This window comes from Zonotrichia leucophrys, chromosome 6 (assembly GCF_028769735.1).
Source record: "Zonotrichia leucophrys gambelii isolate GWCS_2022_RI chromosome 6, RI_Zleu_2.0, whole genome shotgun sequence".
Classification (NCBI taxonomy): domain Eukaryota; kingdom Metazoa; phylum Chordata; class Aves; order Passeriformes; family Passerellidae; genus Zonotrichia; species Zonotrichia leucophrys.
In genome coordinates, this window is record NC_088176.1 from 30,815,154 (window position 1) to 30,830,668 (window position 15,515).

Consider the following 15,515-nt stretch of genomic DNA (forward strand, 5'->3'; position numbering starts at 1 on the left):
GCTCCTCTCCAGGCTGAGCAGCCCCAGCTCCCTCAGCCTGGCCTGGAAGGGCACCCACATGCTCCAGGCCCTTGCTCAGCTCCAGCAGCTCCTGGCCCTGCTGTGCTCAGCACCCAGAGCTGGACACAGCACTGCAGAGGCGCCTCCAGGGCTGCCCCAGGGCCGGCATCCCTCCCTGCCCTGCTGCCAATGCTCTGCTGCTGCCCCCGGCTCCATTGGCCTCCCTGGGCCAGGACACTCTGCTGGTTTGGGGGCAGCTCGGTGTCCCCAGGACACTCTGCTGGGTTTGGGGACAGCTTGGTGTCCCCCAGGTCCTTCCCCACAGAGCTGCTCCAGCAGCTCCTCCCCACTCTGTGCTAGTGCCCAGCGTTGTCCCTGCCCATCTCCAGGACTTTTCCTTCTGCTCCTTCTCTTCCTCAAGCCTTCTGCTCCCTCATGGAATAACCCCTTAATGGGAATGCAGGCTGCAAGATCCACATCTGATGGCAAAGCAACAACAAACCAATGAAGAAAACACAACCTTATGATACCCCTCATCTTCATCTCTGTTGCCCTGTACCTACATTTTGGATTTCTTAGTGTCATATTTTATCTGTGGAAACCCAGAAAATAACTCCCTTTCTCTGAATATTTAGAATATTCTCTTTTCCTGAGAAAGCTCTTTTGGTTTGTTCTTCCTTCATGCATCCAGCATTGGGATTTATACTGAATCTGAATGTGCTGTGTTTTTCTTTTTTTCCCTTTAGTGTTTTGCTATGAGATGCAGAACTAAAATCACCTGGGATATTTCCCTCTCTGAGGCTTTCCCCCCACAGTGTGTTTTGCTATCTCTGTAAATCTGGCAAAAACTGGATTGTTGTAGTAGAGTCCTGTAGTTCATACAACTTTGGCTGGGACAGTTTCAGTGAAAATGCTTCTTGACACAAATATTTACTGCTGCAGGAGTTGGAGCTGTAGGTTGATGTGGGTTTATGAAGCAAAGTTGTATGTGCCTGTGGTTAGTAAATAAAGAGTTAGTAAATAAAGAGTAGCAGTGTATTGGGTGGAATACATAAAGAAAAGCTGGAATTTTGGGCACTGGGTTACAGCTGCTGAGAGGATTTTCCCATTTCTTTTCTCTCTAGCTGTGTCAAAGGTTTGTGTGATTTTAGGGTTTTTTTGGTGTTTGGGTTTTTTGCTCCCTTCCTGCTGGTTTGTTGTTTATCATCCTGTTTTATTATTACATTATTATAGCATCCCTTTTTATTATTACATTTATCTGATGGACATGATTTTTTTAATACTTTTTGGGGGGTTTTTTGGTGAATTTTAGGGGGCTTTTTGTTGACTTTGGTGCCAGAAGAAACAGCAAAATCTTTTCAAGGCTTTCCCTGCAGAACCCTGTATTAATGCATAATAGAGGCAGCAATTTGTTGGTAGTTTTTATTACCAACAGAGAAGTTCTGCTCCAAACTGGGCCTTGGTTTTCTATCCTTTAGCCCTCCTAGAGATGAACCTTCAGCACATTATTCCTGGACTGTAATCAAGGAAGAGCAGAATCCTGGTGGTTGTTCCAGGCTTCCTCATGCCTTCTTTTAGTGCTAACCAGGCTTTTATTCCTGGTTGGAATCACTGATTGTCTGTCATCTATCTGCCTCCAGCAGCTCTGGTGGCAATTCTTGGCTATTTCACGATTCCCTAAATGTCCTTCAGGTCAGGTAAACTTCCAATAATTGAGAAGATGGAGTGGGTTTGCTGCAGTCCTTGTTTGCCAGGCTCATGTGGGCTGTTGAGGTGAGGAGGAACTGGAAATTGGGCTGCCTAAATTAGAGGGTTGATGGATATGAAAAGGGTGAAGAACCAGGTGGAACAGGCAAATGGGAATATTGGAAGCCCCTTGTGAACACCTGGGTATTTCACATCATTATTGCTCTTATTCAGAGCTAAAATGATATGTTAATAATAAAGCTTTAACAAGAAGAGCTGTGGAGCTCCAGCACACTTTACACAAGCAGAAAAAGTAATTAGCAGGATGATCTTTTTGGTGCTGGTTGATTTTTTTAAATTTTTTTTTTGTGCTTGAGGGCCTCATTCTTGCAGTCAAATGTGGAGCAAAATCAAATAACTCCAAGTCAAAATTGTTGATGTTGAAATTGTAAACAAGCTGTAAATATTTGATTGAAGGTAATCAACTGTTGACAAAAATTAACAAGGGATGTTTTCAATTTTCCCTTGCTTTGAAACTATTTTTAACCATAAATCTTTGTCAAACGTCTTGCGCTTGGGCCACAGGAGTTACTGTGGGCATTGCTTCAACAATAGATTTGGGATTTGTATTTTTTAAGTTGTTTTTGTGGTGGTTTTTTTGTTGGTTGGTTTTTTTGTGTTGATGGGTGGATCATATTTTGATGAGATGAGGAAAACAAAGATTTAGATGAGGTATTAAATTATCAGGGTGCTGTGAGGGCTGAGAAGCTAGAGGGTAAATAAGGTTTGTAGGGCTGTGCATGATAAATCAAATATGATAATGAATTCTAGATTCAGAAGGGAAAAATAAAACACAGTTTGCATGATAATGCAGGTCACAAGCAGTACTTTTACTTTCAAATGTTGATTAGTTAAGCAGTTTTTAAAAATGATGTTGCATCCGTGTTTGGGAACAGCTTGTCAGCATCTGTTTAGGGTTTGTTTCATAATTTCTCCAAAGGGATGTCAAATGGAGGAATTCTGTTGACTAAATTTCTGCAGGCTATTAGTTATGCTCTTGAAATATATTATTACAAATGTAAATAATAGTCATCAGCTACAAGTGGATTGCTCCTCTTACAGGCTGGCTTATTAAAAAAAATAAAAGATTGTGGAACTGCTCTGAATTTTCAGCAGAAAAATTGAGCTGGTTTTGTGTTTTCTATGGGGAGGTGGGACATGGTCAATGATTGTGGTGGAAGACAGAGGAGGGAGCTGCATTTTTCCCTTCATGGTTCTAATTGTTCTTTCCTTTTTGTCTACTGAAGCAGCATTCCCCTCATGAAACCATCCAACCTTCTCCAGTCTGAGTTCAGCCACTTTTCCTGCTGTTTTCTGGCAGGCTGAGGGGGGAGGCTGTTCTGGTAGTGAAATTTGAGGAGTGAACATGGAATAAGATGGGTTTTGTCCTGCCATGGACCAGTCTGGCTTAGGAAATCACCTGAGCTTTGTTGGGCTTCATCTTCACTCACAGCTGGTCTGGCAAGGGTGAGGTCCCCATGAGCAGAGCCAGGTGGCACTGGGTTAACTGGCTGGAGTGGTGTCCCTGTGGTCCCTGCTGCTGGCAGGCACAGGACAGCTCTCTCCAGCTCTAATTCTTCCTTCCTTTTCCTCCACTGAAGCAATATTCTGAATATGAAACCTTCCAACCTTCTCCATTTTCTGAGTTTGTCCCCTTTGACCACACTTTGTTTTGGACTGAGCTTTCCGTGGCTGTTTTCCTTCCTGAAGCATGCCCAGGAGAAGGGATGGGTTTGGACACCCTGTCCTGCATTTTCCCTCACACTGGACACCTTGGTGTGTAGGGGATGTGCAGAGCAGGGCCAGGGAGGGGGATGAGATCCATTGATGGGAAAGGTCCTGCTCTTACAGCTGTGATTGTCACCAAGCTCCTTGATGAAAATAAGCCAAGCCACATTTGCTGACTCTCCAGCCTTTCCAGCCAGTTCTTTCTGAATCATCAGCTTTTGAAAGGAGCAATGGAAATTGTGCAAAATTCTGGCTTTCACAAATAATCATCTTCAAGTGGGACAGTTGTCATCTCTGTTCCCTCACAGAATCACAGAGCACTTGGCAGTTGAAGGGACTTTGAATTCCATCCCATCCCACCCTGTGCCATGGGCAGGGACACCTTCCACTATCCAGGTTGCTCCAAGAACCTTATTTTTGAGGATAGCTAAAGATGTGTCTACATTGTTGGCTTTTCCACTGTTCTTGAGAGGATTTCTGGCCAGAATTGGAAGTGGGTTATTTTGTGAGTTGTTTGTTGTGGAAATTGTACATTACAACTTCTTGGCCTGTAGTTTGTTCCACAGGAAGATGTTAGAGCAATCTGGACCATGGAGTTGGACCCAACTTCTTGGGAGTCAGATGTGGGAAGGATCATCTCAGTGTGGTTCTTTCACACACTCTTGTGCCACTGTGAGTGGAAAACCAAGAGGTTTTTTCCTACTGCTCAGTGGAACCTGCTCTGTGGAGAAAATCTTCCTTATGGTGCCTGTTTAAGAAAATCAGACAATGTAGTATTCCATGTCTGCTCAGAAGAAACTGATGTGTCTCATCTCTGCCTCTCTGCAGGGTTTTCAAAGAATCATGACTCACCAGCATCATCCAAGTCCAGCTCCTGGGCCTTACTGCCTTTAAGTTTCTAGACTTTTTTTTTAAATATCCAGTGTGAAACAACTGAATGCAGAAGAGGGATTTTTTTTGTTGCTGTTGTTTCACTTTCTTTCAGATCTGTCATTCAGTGCTTGCTCACCTCCAAGACAGATTTAACACTAAAGAAATCCAGAGGAGTGTTCACCTTCAGGTTGCTTTGGGAACGCCTGGATGGTTTTTACTTAAGCCTGAAAATCCTCTTTTTGAATTCCTAGAAATTGCAAACACTAAAAATGTGTTTCCAACTTAGAGTAATATTGCTTTGAATTATTTGATTACTAGACTAAAAAAATGAATTGTGGCACTCATCTGAATCTTCAGTAGAATAATTGTGCTGGTTTTGTATTTTTTGTGTGAGGGCAAGCTGGAGGTGGTGCCTGGTCAGTGAATCTGATGGAGGACAGAGGAGGGACCTACATTTTTCTCCTCATGTGTCTCATTCTTTATTCCTTTTCCTTCACTAAAGCAACATATTCCCCTCATGGAACCCTCTGGATTTTGCTTCATAACCATAAATTGCAAAATACACTAAACTCTCTTTTTTTCTCTGCCCTCACTTGGTGGAACAAGGTGATTCCACTCTTAAACTCTCAGTATTTTACCAAACCATGGCATTGGGGATATTCTTGTGTTTGGGGAGACAGGGGGGGGAGTCACTCATTTTTGGAGCACTGAACACTTGTCCTTCTCAGTGTCTGCAGGGACTCAGGGCAAGATCTTTTCATCAGGTGGTGGGTGGTACTTCAGACAAAGTCAGGGAGTTACATTTTCTTAATTGCTTCTGATGATTCAGCCTGGAACATGAATCACCCTGGACAGAGAGCTGGATGTTTCCAGGCTAGTAAGAGCCAAGTAATTTTAGTTTGCCCCAGAGGCTAAATTGATGTCCAGATCAAGTTCAATTTTTAATTTTTTTTTTTTCACACTCCCAACTGTTCATTTTTCTTGTTCTGACAGTTTTATTTACTGGGAGCCTAAAAGGTCTGTCAGCATGGACTGCCTGGGCATCCTGTCAGAGCCTGGGGGCTGCACCTCCTCAACACGTGCTCTGTGTGAAAATGTCTGCCTGGGTCATTGGTTTTTTGATTTACTTAAATGAGAAGATGGTTCTGGTGTCCCCAGGAAGCTGCTTAGCCCCAAACATGAGATCTGAACTTGGTGGCTTTTCAGGGAGAGATTTCTCACCATGTCACAGCTTCTGCCTGCATTGGTTTGTGTCTATTGGCGCAAAGCTGGGCAAGGTGCCTCAGAAATAAAATGTTTTTGAGGTTTTTTTAAAATCATCTTGATGGTTAAAATTGTCAGGAAGAATTTCTGCATGGAAAGGGTGCTCAGGCCTTGGCAGGGGCTGCCCAGGGAGCTTTGCAGTGCCCAGCCCTGCAGGTGTCCCAGGAAGGGCTGGAGGTGGCACTCAGTGCTCTGGGCTGGGCACAAGGTGGGCGCTGGGCACAGACTCCATGGGCTGGGAAGGCTTTTCAAACCTAATAATTCTGTGGTTAAAAACCTAATTTTTAGAATTTTCTGTGTTCATTTCAGTAGGAAAGCTTGCTGCAGAGAATTCTCACTGTTGGAGGTTTCAGTTCTTGTTTAACCTGCTGATGGTTGAACTGTGTGGGAAGGTCTACTGCAGGATTTCTTGTTTTGTTTTCACACCTGAAATTTCTGCCAGGGTGGAGATGTTCACTTGGTCCTCTGAAGCTCTGAGGGTGGGCAGGTCCTGGCACAGATTCCTAGAGAAGCTGTGGCTTCCCCTGGATCCCTGGCAGTGCCCAAGGCCAGACTGGGATGGGACTTGGAGCAACCTGGGATAGTGGAAGGTGTCTCCTTTTCCATCATCAGTTGGGGATTTTGTAATTTCTGATGTTATTTCACATTATTTTTCTATTTTTCTAATCAAGTGTGTTTGAAGTGAGACCAAGTTTGGAGATTTTCCCTCAGCTCTCACTATTCAAAGCTTTGTTTGACCTGTTGTTCTCGTGTTAGTTAAAATTCAGGACCTGTTTTTTTTGTTTTATTTTCAAGTGAGGTGTAGAGTTTAGTTGAGCCTTCCATTGCACCCTTCCAAATGCGAGTGCGTGCTCTGGAGATTAAAATGCACTATTAGGGACTGATTAAAACATAAAATTAAATTGTGTATCATAATTTTAGCTCCAAGTTTAGATTAATTAAAAACTAAATTGCTTATAACACCTTCCACTTTGATACTTCTGTGCCTTCCCATATGATCAGGTGGAACTGGGAAGTTTAAATAGTGAACTGAACACACTTTTCCATGAACAATGAGAATTAAATAGCCAGGTTTGGTACTGCACCATTAGGATTACAAGAGACACTGGTTATGAGAAATATGGTCATGTTTTAAAAGTTTAAATTTTAAAAGCTAATTTAACTAAAAGGTAATTTAAAGGGGAAAGAAGCAGAATGAAGAAAGAAGGAATTTTAAGGAATTATGTCTTGACCAGAAAAATTTTGTGTAAAAAACTCTTTTAGAAGTGGTTCTATGTAGTTTTAGAGATTCAAAATCAAAATGTCATTTTAATACTTCATTGTCTTTTTTTCTTTCCAGTAAGCTTAAAGTTCTACTCCAAATTTTAAAATTTCAGTTATTAGAGATTATTAGAGGGATTATTAAAGAGTTTTCAAGATGCTGAGTGCTGTTGAAAAGGAGCATTAAGCTAATTTTGCTGGGGCCAAGGTGTGTATGCACATAAAAAATGTTGTATATGCAGCCAGAAATACACTGAACATGTTTTCCTCACTTGTGCTGTATTCTTATTTATTTGGTGCTTTATTTCATCTCATTAAAGACTTCAGGTAAAATCTGGATGAATCTGGAGCTTTGTGTCAGGTGGTTTTTCCAATGCTGGCCTTTATTGTAATAATTCAGTCTGCAGGGAGGAGGACACTGTCCCTTGTGGCTCTTTGCTTCAGATCTATTAATTTTAACATAATTAATCTGTTTACTGAAATTTGTCCCTCTCATGCCCTGATTTTCTTCCTCCTTAGAATATGCACCTGGCAAGCTGTTCTGCAGATTTATCACATGTGCTTCAAATGGGCTGAGGAACAAAATGAAGACATTTTTCCTTAAATGCCTGACTGTCCTTGAAGCCTGGGGCTTTGCGGCAGACAGCCCTGAGTGGAAATGGATGAGGAGTTTTTCCTCTGCTCTGGCTTTCAGCAAACTTCCATTTTCTTGCCCTTCAGGTAGGAAATGGGGTGTATCCTACTATGAGGTGGAAAAGACTAGCAGAACCAGAGCAGAGAGTGCTGAAAAGCATTTGAGGAGGATATTTTTTTTTTTTAGCTACTCAAGTATTCCAAATACTGTATTTTGTTTTCTGTTTTTTTGGAAATAGGCCTGCTCCCAGAAATGCTGGAATTGTGAAATGCTGCTGCTTCTCTTTGTCCCTAGGGAAGAAACTGCTTTTGTATTGCAAACTCAGTGGAGCAGAAATTTATGAGCAGCCTGATTTATGCCCTTCTGTTGGGGAGGAGGGATTCAAATAATTGGGAACCTCTGGATGTAGAAACACTCATTTTGTTTCTTCTGTACATTGTGTGAGATGACTGTGAAATGATCCCCCAAACATCCAGGGGGACTTGGACAAGCTCCAGAAGTGGCCCATGGGGATTTCAGGGGTTTAATCAGACCAGGTGCTGGTGCTGTCCCTGAGTCAGAAAAACATCCAGGATGGGTCCAGGCTGGGGATGAGCAGCTGGAGCAGCCCTGGGGGTGCTGGGGGTGAGAGCTGGGAGCCAGAACCCCCCCGTGCCCTGGGCTGAGCCCCAGCGTGGGCAGCAGGGCAGGGGGGGATTCTGCCCCTGTGCCCCTGGGCTCAGGTGAGACCCCACCTGCAGAGCTGCCCCAGCCCTGGGCCCAGCACAGGAGGGACCTGGAGCTGCTGCAGAGAGCCCAGGGGAGGCACCAGCATGGGCAGAGGGATGGAGCAGCTCTGCTGGGAGGAAAGGCTGGCACAGCTGGGGGGGCTCACCTGGACAGGAGAAGCTCTGGGGTGACCAAACTGTGCCCTGAAGGAGCTACAGGAAACATGGAGAGACATTTTGGACAAGGGATGGAGGGACAGGACCCAGGGAATGGCTCCCACTGCTGGAGGATCCCCGGGATCCCTGGCAGTGTCCAAGGCCAGGATGAATTAGAAACCAGTTTGTAACAAACAATAATGATTCTTCCTCCTGACGTACCAGACGTTTCCTTTACTGGTGCCATAAATTCCCTTCTGCTGTTCCTTTAGGAAGTGTGGCCTGACAGTAATTAAGCAGTAATTGGTGTATGAAGGCAGGAGCTGTTCCCAGTAGCTAAGTATTGTTAGAAAATAATTTCATTTATCCAATGGTATTTCAGCAGTTCTAACCAATTTCGGGTTTATTATGTGCCATATGTCTGCCCAGCAGGACTTGGGATTGGGTTTAGCAAATGCAGTTGTTGTGCTTTATTGAATGCTGGTTTTAAAAACACTCTTTTTTGGCATGCCAGGGTATATAAATATTTTCTTTCCCTCCCATGTATGTTGCTATCTCCCAGACTTCTGCATAGCTTTTGGTTCATCATCTCTTGTGAAATCATGGAATTTTTGAGGAAAGGGCAGGCTGAGGTTGCTGGGTTTTGGTTTTTTGTTTTTTTCCCTGAAGACTGGGTTTTGGTCAGAACTCAGACCTAAGGAGTCCCAGCAATGGCAGAGCTTAGCTGAGCATGGTTTTGCAATATTTTGATTTTCCTTTATTTTTTGTGTTTTCTGCCTCTTTTTCCTGTGGTTTAATTTATGGAAGCCAGTCTTGATGATGTTTGCACACAACCCTGACCATGAGCTTCACCTAAATGGGGAATCCAGGGGTTCTGCTCTTGTTTGGGAGCACAGATGTGGAAATGACTCCTCTGTGGAAAGACAAATAATTTGCGTTCATTGAAGAATATCCTGATAGCCTTTAACTGTTAAAAGCTGACTTAGAAAACCTCTTTCTACCCAAGAAACTTTTGCTCTTGTTGCATCCCAGTGATGAATGAGGCTGATGGAGAGATTTAGTGTTGAAGTGAGGGAGCGACCACCTTTGTTGATTTCGCATCTGACTCCGGTTTATTCATCAATCAGTCACTTTTAATAACAGTGTTAATTCACTTCATGCATATTGCAAAATCTGAGCTCCTGACAGGCTGTAGAGAAAACTTCAGCCCCTCCTTTTGTTTACAATACCTGAAGTTAGTTTACTGAAACCAAGATCAGTGTTCCCACCATGATATGAAAGGTTCTCAAAACCTTCATATCTATTCCCAGACTGGCTGTCTGTTCCCAGTAGCAGCCAAGGACAGAACGGTCTGAGAATCTTGTTGTTTATATAAAAGGTGGCTGAGAACCTAATTATTTACAGGATCAAGCCTGGGAAAGGCTGCTTCACAGCAGGCTTCTATATTTCCCTCAGCTGAATACCTTCATGGCCTCTTTCTTTAAGCCATGCTTAAACCAGGCTCTCCACAATTTAGCTCTTGTAGCTGTTAGACAGGGACATGATCCATTGTGGTTGGTTTGTCCTCAGCGTTCCTGCTGGGATTCATGTCCTCTCCTGGTGGGTGGTGAGGAGAAAAACTGCTTTTCCCATCTCTGAAAGGTGCAGGGCACTACCTGTGCTGTAGCAAGATGAGAGGAAATGCAGGAATCATTTCCCAGGGAAAGCTCACAGAGTGAGTTCATGAAGAGATGAACCTGGAGCAGTGATGAAATGTTGGGAGTTTCTCTTTTCCTTAAACATTTGGACTGCATTAAAAGACTTTTGTATTTCTCCACAGAAACACAGGAAGTGGAAAAACCTTTTGTTCCTTTTTCCTGGGAATTAGTCCCACACTTTCCACCATTAAGATTTCATGAAATCCAGGTGAAATTCAGCAGAGATTTAATTACAGAACTGTAAATAATTCCTCTCTGAAGAATAACTAATGGATTTCAGGACTCTGAGCATGGAAAAGGAAGGACAGAAGAAGGATGTCATGGAGCTGTGTAGTGACTGAAGAGAAAGGGGAACAAGGGTAGATAATTCCCACCTTTTCCAATGCAAGCACTGGGGTATCAATACATTAAACAAGTTGTTTCTGGGGTTTTTTTTTGTATTTTTTTTCAACTTTGTTTTGCAGTCCTAATGATCTCTTTGTTTAGATGCTTGATCAGCCATAGCTTTGTCTTGACTGATGACCTTTTGTCTTTATAAGGATGAAAAAATATTTCATGGGTAATTTCATTCTTAGAAGGTGGCTTTCTTTTTTCTTCTTTTTCATACACCTAGATTAGAAACTTCCCTTACAGATCTTAGAACAAGGCTATTGCTGCCTGTCCTATTTTAGGATCAGTAGTGGAGTGTGGAAACTAAAATCTGAGAGTTTTCTGCCTCTTCCCTATTCTTATTTCTAACACAGGTGAAGCCAACAAATTTTTGGAAATAAAGCCAAATTTTTTCTGTCTTGCATTTCTTTTTTCAAATGTAAGAGGCTCTTATGTATGAAGGAAGTTCATAGTAGCCAACTGATTCTAGAATCTTTATTTTTCTTTGCCTCCTCTGAAGTGGGAATGAAGTTTCAATTGTTTTTCAGAGATCCCACCTTCTGTTTTGCAATTCATCCATTTGTTAGGCTTTTTAAAATGGTGAAGAGAATTTAGTTTTAATACCAGATTTATGGTCAGATTGGCCATTTAATTAACTTTAGACAAAACTTTGATATGAAATAGGAATGGGTTTGGTGTCCTGCCACAAACCAGAATTACTCTGTGTTTTGGGACACTCTGAATTGGATTTTAGCAATGTTGTGCTGAATTATGCCATGGAATGAGGGGAAGTGGCAGTGTAACATGATTTTTAAACAGCAGTGGCACGAGTGATTGGAATGATGAGTGTTAAGGTATTTATGTCAAGTTTTTTTGCATAATGAGAAGGGAGTGAGTTATTGGGGGAGAGATAGCAATGATCCAGCTCATAACAGCTGTGCTCAGGAGAATAATTTCATTAAATACTCCAGCAGATCAGTAAATCCTTCAGCTGCCTTTTGCAGAGCAGTCAGAGAGTTGATGTTCTTCTGGGAGGAATTCACCTCCTGTTTCTTGCCTCCTCCCTCCGCCCTGCCATTTTGCTAAATCAATTTATTGCCTGGCAGAGCCTGCAAACAAAGCCTTCCAAGGCAGTGAAGATCCCATCCACTTAGAGGCCTTTTCTGTTGGTATCCTAAAAATGCTGTCACTGATCCTTGGATTGGATCCTGCCCAATCTCCTGTGGTCAGCCCAGCTCCCCTGTCCTGCTATTCCCTTTACCTTAACACGGATTTTTTGTGCTCTGCTTCCCATTGTCACCATCAGTCCACTGACCTGACATGGACTTTGTGCCAGGTCTCCATGACTTGGGGCTCTTTGGTATCAGAAGCCTTCTGTGTCATCTCCAAGAAGGGGGAAAAAATCCTTTTATAAATACCCATTTCTATAGAATTCAGCATGAGGAAAGGGTGGAACGAATATTAATTGATTCCAGTTTATACAGGTAGGGCGAAGATTTGGTGTTCTGGTGAAAAATAGAAGGAAGATGTGATGAATTCAGCAGTGTTGGAAACTTTGGTGCTCCTCAACTCCTTTTGGATTATCCAGGAAAGCTTTAATTCTCAAAATTTTGTACCCCATAAATATTCTTGGAGAGTGATTCTGGTCATTCCTTACATGAGCCCAATTCTCAAGTGGCTGAAAACCTGAAAAGCTGGTGCTGGGATTAGATGATATAAAAGATTTTTCCCAATCCATTGCATGATTTTATAATTCCCATTAAGAAAGCAAGATCTCAACCCCAAAATCTTTGAGCCCTACTTCCTCCTTTCAAGAATTTAGAAGGAGAATTTATTAATTTAGAGGGATAATTATTAATTTGAGTTGGACAGAAATCTAGGGCATATGCTAAGAAATAGAGCAGTTGGGTCATTTTGTGCTCTTAATGAATTTGAAAATTCCAAATCTTGTTAGTCTTCCAGTTTGGAGCGGAGCTGGTACAATATCCTGAGCAGAATACTTTGTTTAAAGTATTGATTAACATTTTTGGCTGATATTTTCCATATTGGGCAGCCTGCTTTTCAGGAGGGTTTGGAGAATATTTATGTTTGGGAGGGAACTTGGGACAAAAAAAGACAAATGTTTAAATGTGTCTTTTAAAAATCCTTCAATCTCAAATTCTTTAGGCAATTCCAGTGCTGCTGGAAGTGGAGCACAGTTCCAAAGAGCAGCTGTGTGACATTGATGGATTTCCTGGTTTTCTGTTATAAACTAGTGGGGTTTGGGATGAGCTTCACTCTTCTGTAGAACACTTAACATGTCTTGTGATTAAAAGTCATAAATGTGATAAAAATTGCAGTGCTCAGCTGGGAAAAAGCTTTCCCTGTGAGAGTCTGTTTAAAAACAAGACTTAAATTGAAGGGCCCGAAACAGAAACACCAGGATTTTATTCCTAAAAGGGGATTTGAGCACAGAAACCCAACATTCACTTCCATAACTCCCCAGTGCCCTGAGGGTTTCCTGGTGGGACATCTGCTGAGCCAGATTTTGCAATCTGCCTGCATCAGCTGTGTTTGCAGCCACGTGGGGTGTTATGATTGCACTCTAAGTGATAACTAAAGATGTGGGCTTGTGTCTCTGCATCTCTGCATTTGTTCTGGAAAGGTGTAAATGATGATTAAAGCATCAGGAAAATGGTTCATGCATAAAAGATTTGAGGAGGAACTCAACAGTACTTGGAAAATGCTTTCAATTCCAAGAGTGGAGAAGGCTCTTGTGAGAATGCATCCAGAGATTAATTTCAATACAAGGGTAATGTTGTTTAGAGCAATGATTGAGGTCTCCTGTGCTGAGGTGATTTATGGCCAGCTTGTTAACAGGCAGTGGAAGTTGTTCCAGGGTAAATCCAGGTCTTGTTCCAGGGTAAATCTGCCTCTTGAGGGGGATTTGGAAGAGCTGCTGCCCTCCCATCCATCCAAGTGGCCTCTGAGGTTTATCTAAAGCTGCCTTGTCATGAACTTTTTTCATTTTTTTCACAGCCTTGCTCTCATTCTTACTTTGATTTCTTCCTTTCCCCCTTGACCTCTCAAAGTGGTGTAACAGATCCCAAACTCCTGGCATGGGGTGCTGTAGGTCTTAAAGAAATCTGCTCCTACCATGTTTAAAACCATCTGATTCCCTCAAGATACAATTAATGAGAAAGCTCTGAGAATTTAAACTTCAGAATCAGGGTAAGGCATTGATGTCATTACTGTGATGTTCTCTATTTCTTTGTGTCTCCTCAGACTGTGTCCTCAGGTCAAGTGGCACTGCTTCTGTCTGGATCCTATTTTGGATAATTTCCCAAAGGTCTCTTTACAGATTTTGTCTTGATTTTGATGGTTTCCCTCCAAGGCTAAACATCTTATTGTTATCAGGATATTTTGTCTTGAAAGATTTTTTTTTTTCTCCCCAGTTTTTCCCGCTTGGAGAGGAATGCCTCACATCAGTTGTGTGAATCAGGAGCGAGCTCCAGGAAAAAGCTCTTTTCACTTCTGTAACATATCCCAGGATCCCTGAGGCTGAAAAATCCCAGCCAGCCCATGGAGTCCCAGCTGTGCCCAGTGCCCACCTTGTGCCCAGCCCAGAGCACTGAGTGCCACCTCCAGCCCTTCCTGGGACACCTGCAGGGCTGGGCACTGCAAAGCTCCCTGGGCAGCCCCTGCCAAGGCCTGGAATGGAATTCCAAATGGAATGATAAAACTGGGATTGTGGGGCTGGAGTTTGAATAGAAGTGGAATACCAAATGGTGGGAAACTCAGAGTTTAAGGTTTTAGAATACAGTAATTATATAAACAAGATGGAGGTTTTAAGGTGAAGGCTGGTCCTCCTTCTTCACCTTCTTCTCCATGGGTTTGGGTGGTTTTGTGTAACTGGATAAGAAAGTCCACATTGCAGGCCATGGGTGGTTGGTTATTGGGTTAAAAGTAAAAATAATTCAGGTGTCATTTCTTAATTGGACAGTTTATCCTTAAAAGGCCTTGTAGAGAGAGAGATGGAGCTCCATTTTTAGTTTGTGAGTTCTACAGCACTTCACTCTAACAATTTGTGATATGGTAATATATTACAGATAATTCACCCTTTGCATGCAGGAATTGCTCCTGCTGTCCCAGCTGAGCCTCCCCTGGCCCAGCCTGAGGCCCTTTCCCCTTGTCCTGTCCCTGTTCCCTGGCAGCACAGCCCGACCCCCCCTGGCTGTCCCCTCCTGGCAGGGAGTTGTGCAGAGCCACAAGGGCCCTCCTGGGATGTGTTGTCACTTTTGGAATCAGGGCATTGTTGAAACAGCTGGATTGAAGCCCAAATTTCCCAAAACCTGACTGTCTTATGCTCAGGGGTAGAACTTTCCCTCTTCTCAGTTGTGTGCTGAGGAACAAAGTGATGGCAAAGGAGTAAAATTCAGATTAGGTGAAGTAAATTTTTTACTCCAGACAGTTTCTTTAGCTTGGAAAAAGTGTAGAGAGAATTGTGTGCAAACTCACACTTCATTTATGGGCTTTTATATGTTTTACTCAGTTTCTATCACACAGCTGGGGGGCAAAATAGAACATATCAATTAGCAACTGAATTAAGCCATTAATCTGTTCTGTTCAGCAGACATTGCTCTGATTCACTGCATGTTTTGGAGAGAGGAAATGTGTCCCTGAACCCTCTACCTGAGGTGAGGTGCACAGCACTACCTGGGGGCTCCCTGGTGGCTCCTGCAGGCAGTTTGCAAAAAGCCCTGAGGCATGGGATGTCCTTGTTTTAATCTGCATAATTAAACCTATTGTTGTTTGGAGAGGAAACAACTGGGACTAGAGTGTTTTCTCTGTTCTGATGATTTCCTGAACAAGCCCGAGTGTTTAGCTGGCATGAGAGAGATTTCTTTGTGTGTGTTCTTGCTTTTATTCCTGTCTGTATTCCTCTAGGACAGAAATATTACAGTGTCATGGGAAAAATTTTTTGCTACAGCAGCTTTGCTGATCAAGATTTCACTTGATGTCTGTAATGTCTCTTTCTTGCAGCAAGGAATCATTGGGAATTTGTCTTTTCTGTGTTTTAAACTGCTGGAGGGCAGGGATGGA

The 15,515-nt window shown here is 42.8% G+C and overlaps 1 protein-coding gene across 10 annotated transcripts in view; it reads left to right on the top strand.

Annotated features, from left to right (window-relative positions):
- Positions 1-15,515, top strand: part of PCDH15 (protocadherin related 15) — a 634,585-nt gene that overhangs the window by 337,487 nt on the left and 281,583 nt on the right. For 2 of the 10 annotated variants that reach the window (XR_010440719.1, XR_010440720.1), the window contains one exon: positions 7,390-7,590. The exons of the other annotated variants lie outside the window; for them this stretch is intronic. The gene's annotated coding sequence lies outside the window, so the exon portion shown is untranslated. The remainder of the gene's footprint in view (positions 1-7,389; positions 7,591-15,515) is intronic. 10 annotated transcript variants of the gene reach the window in all.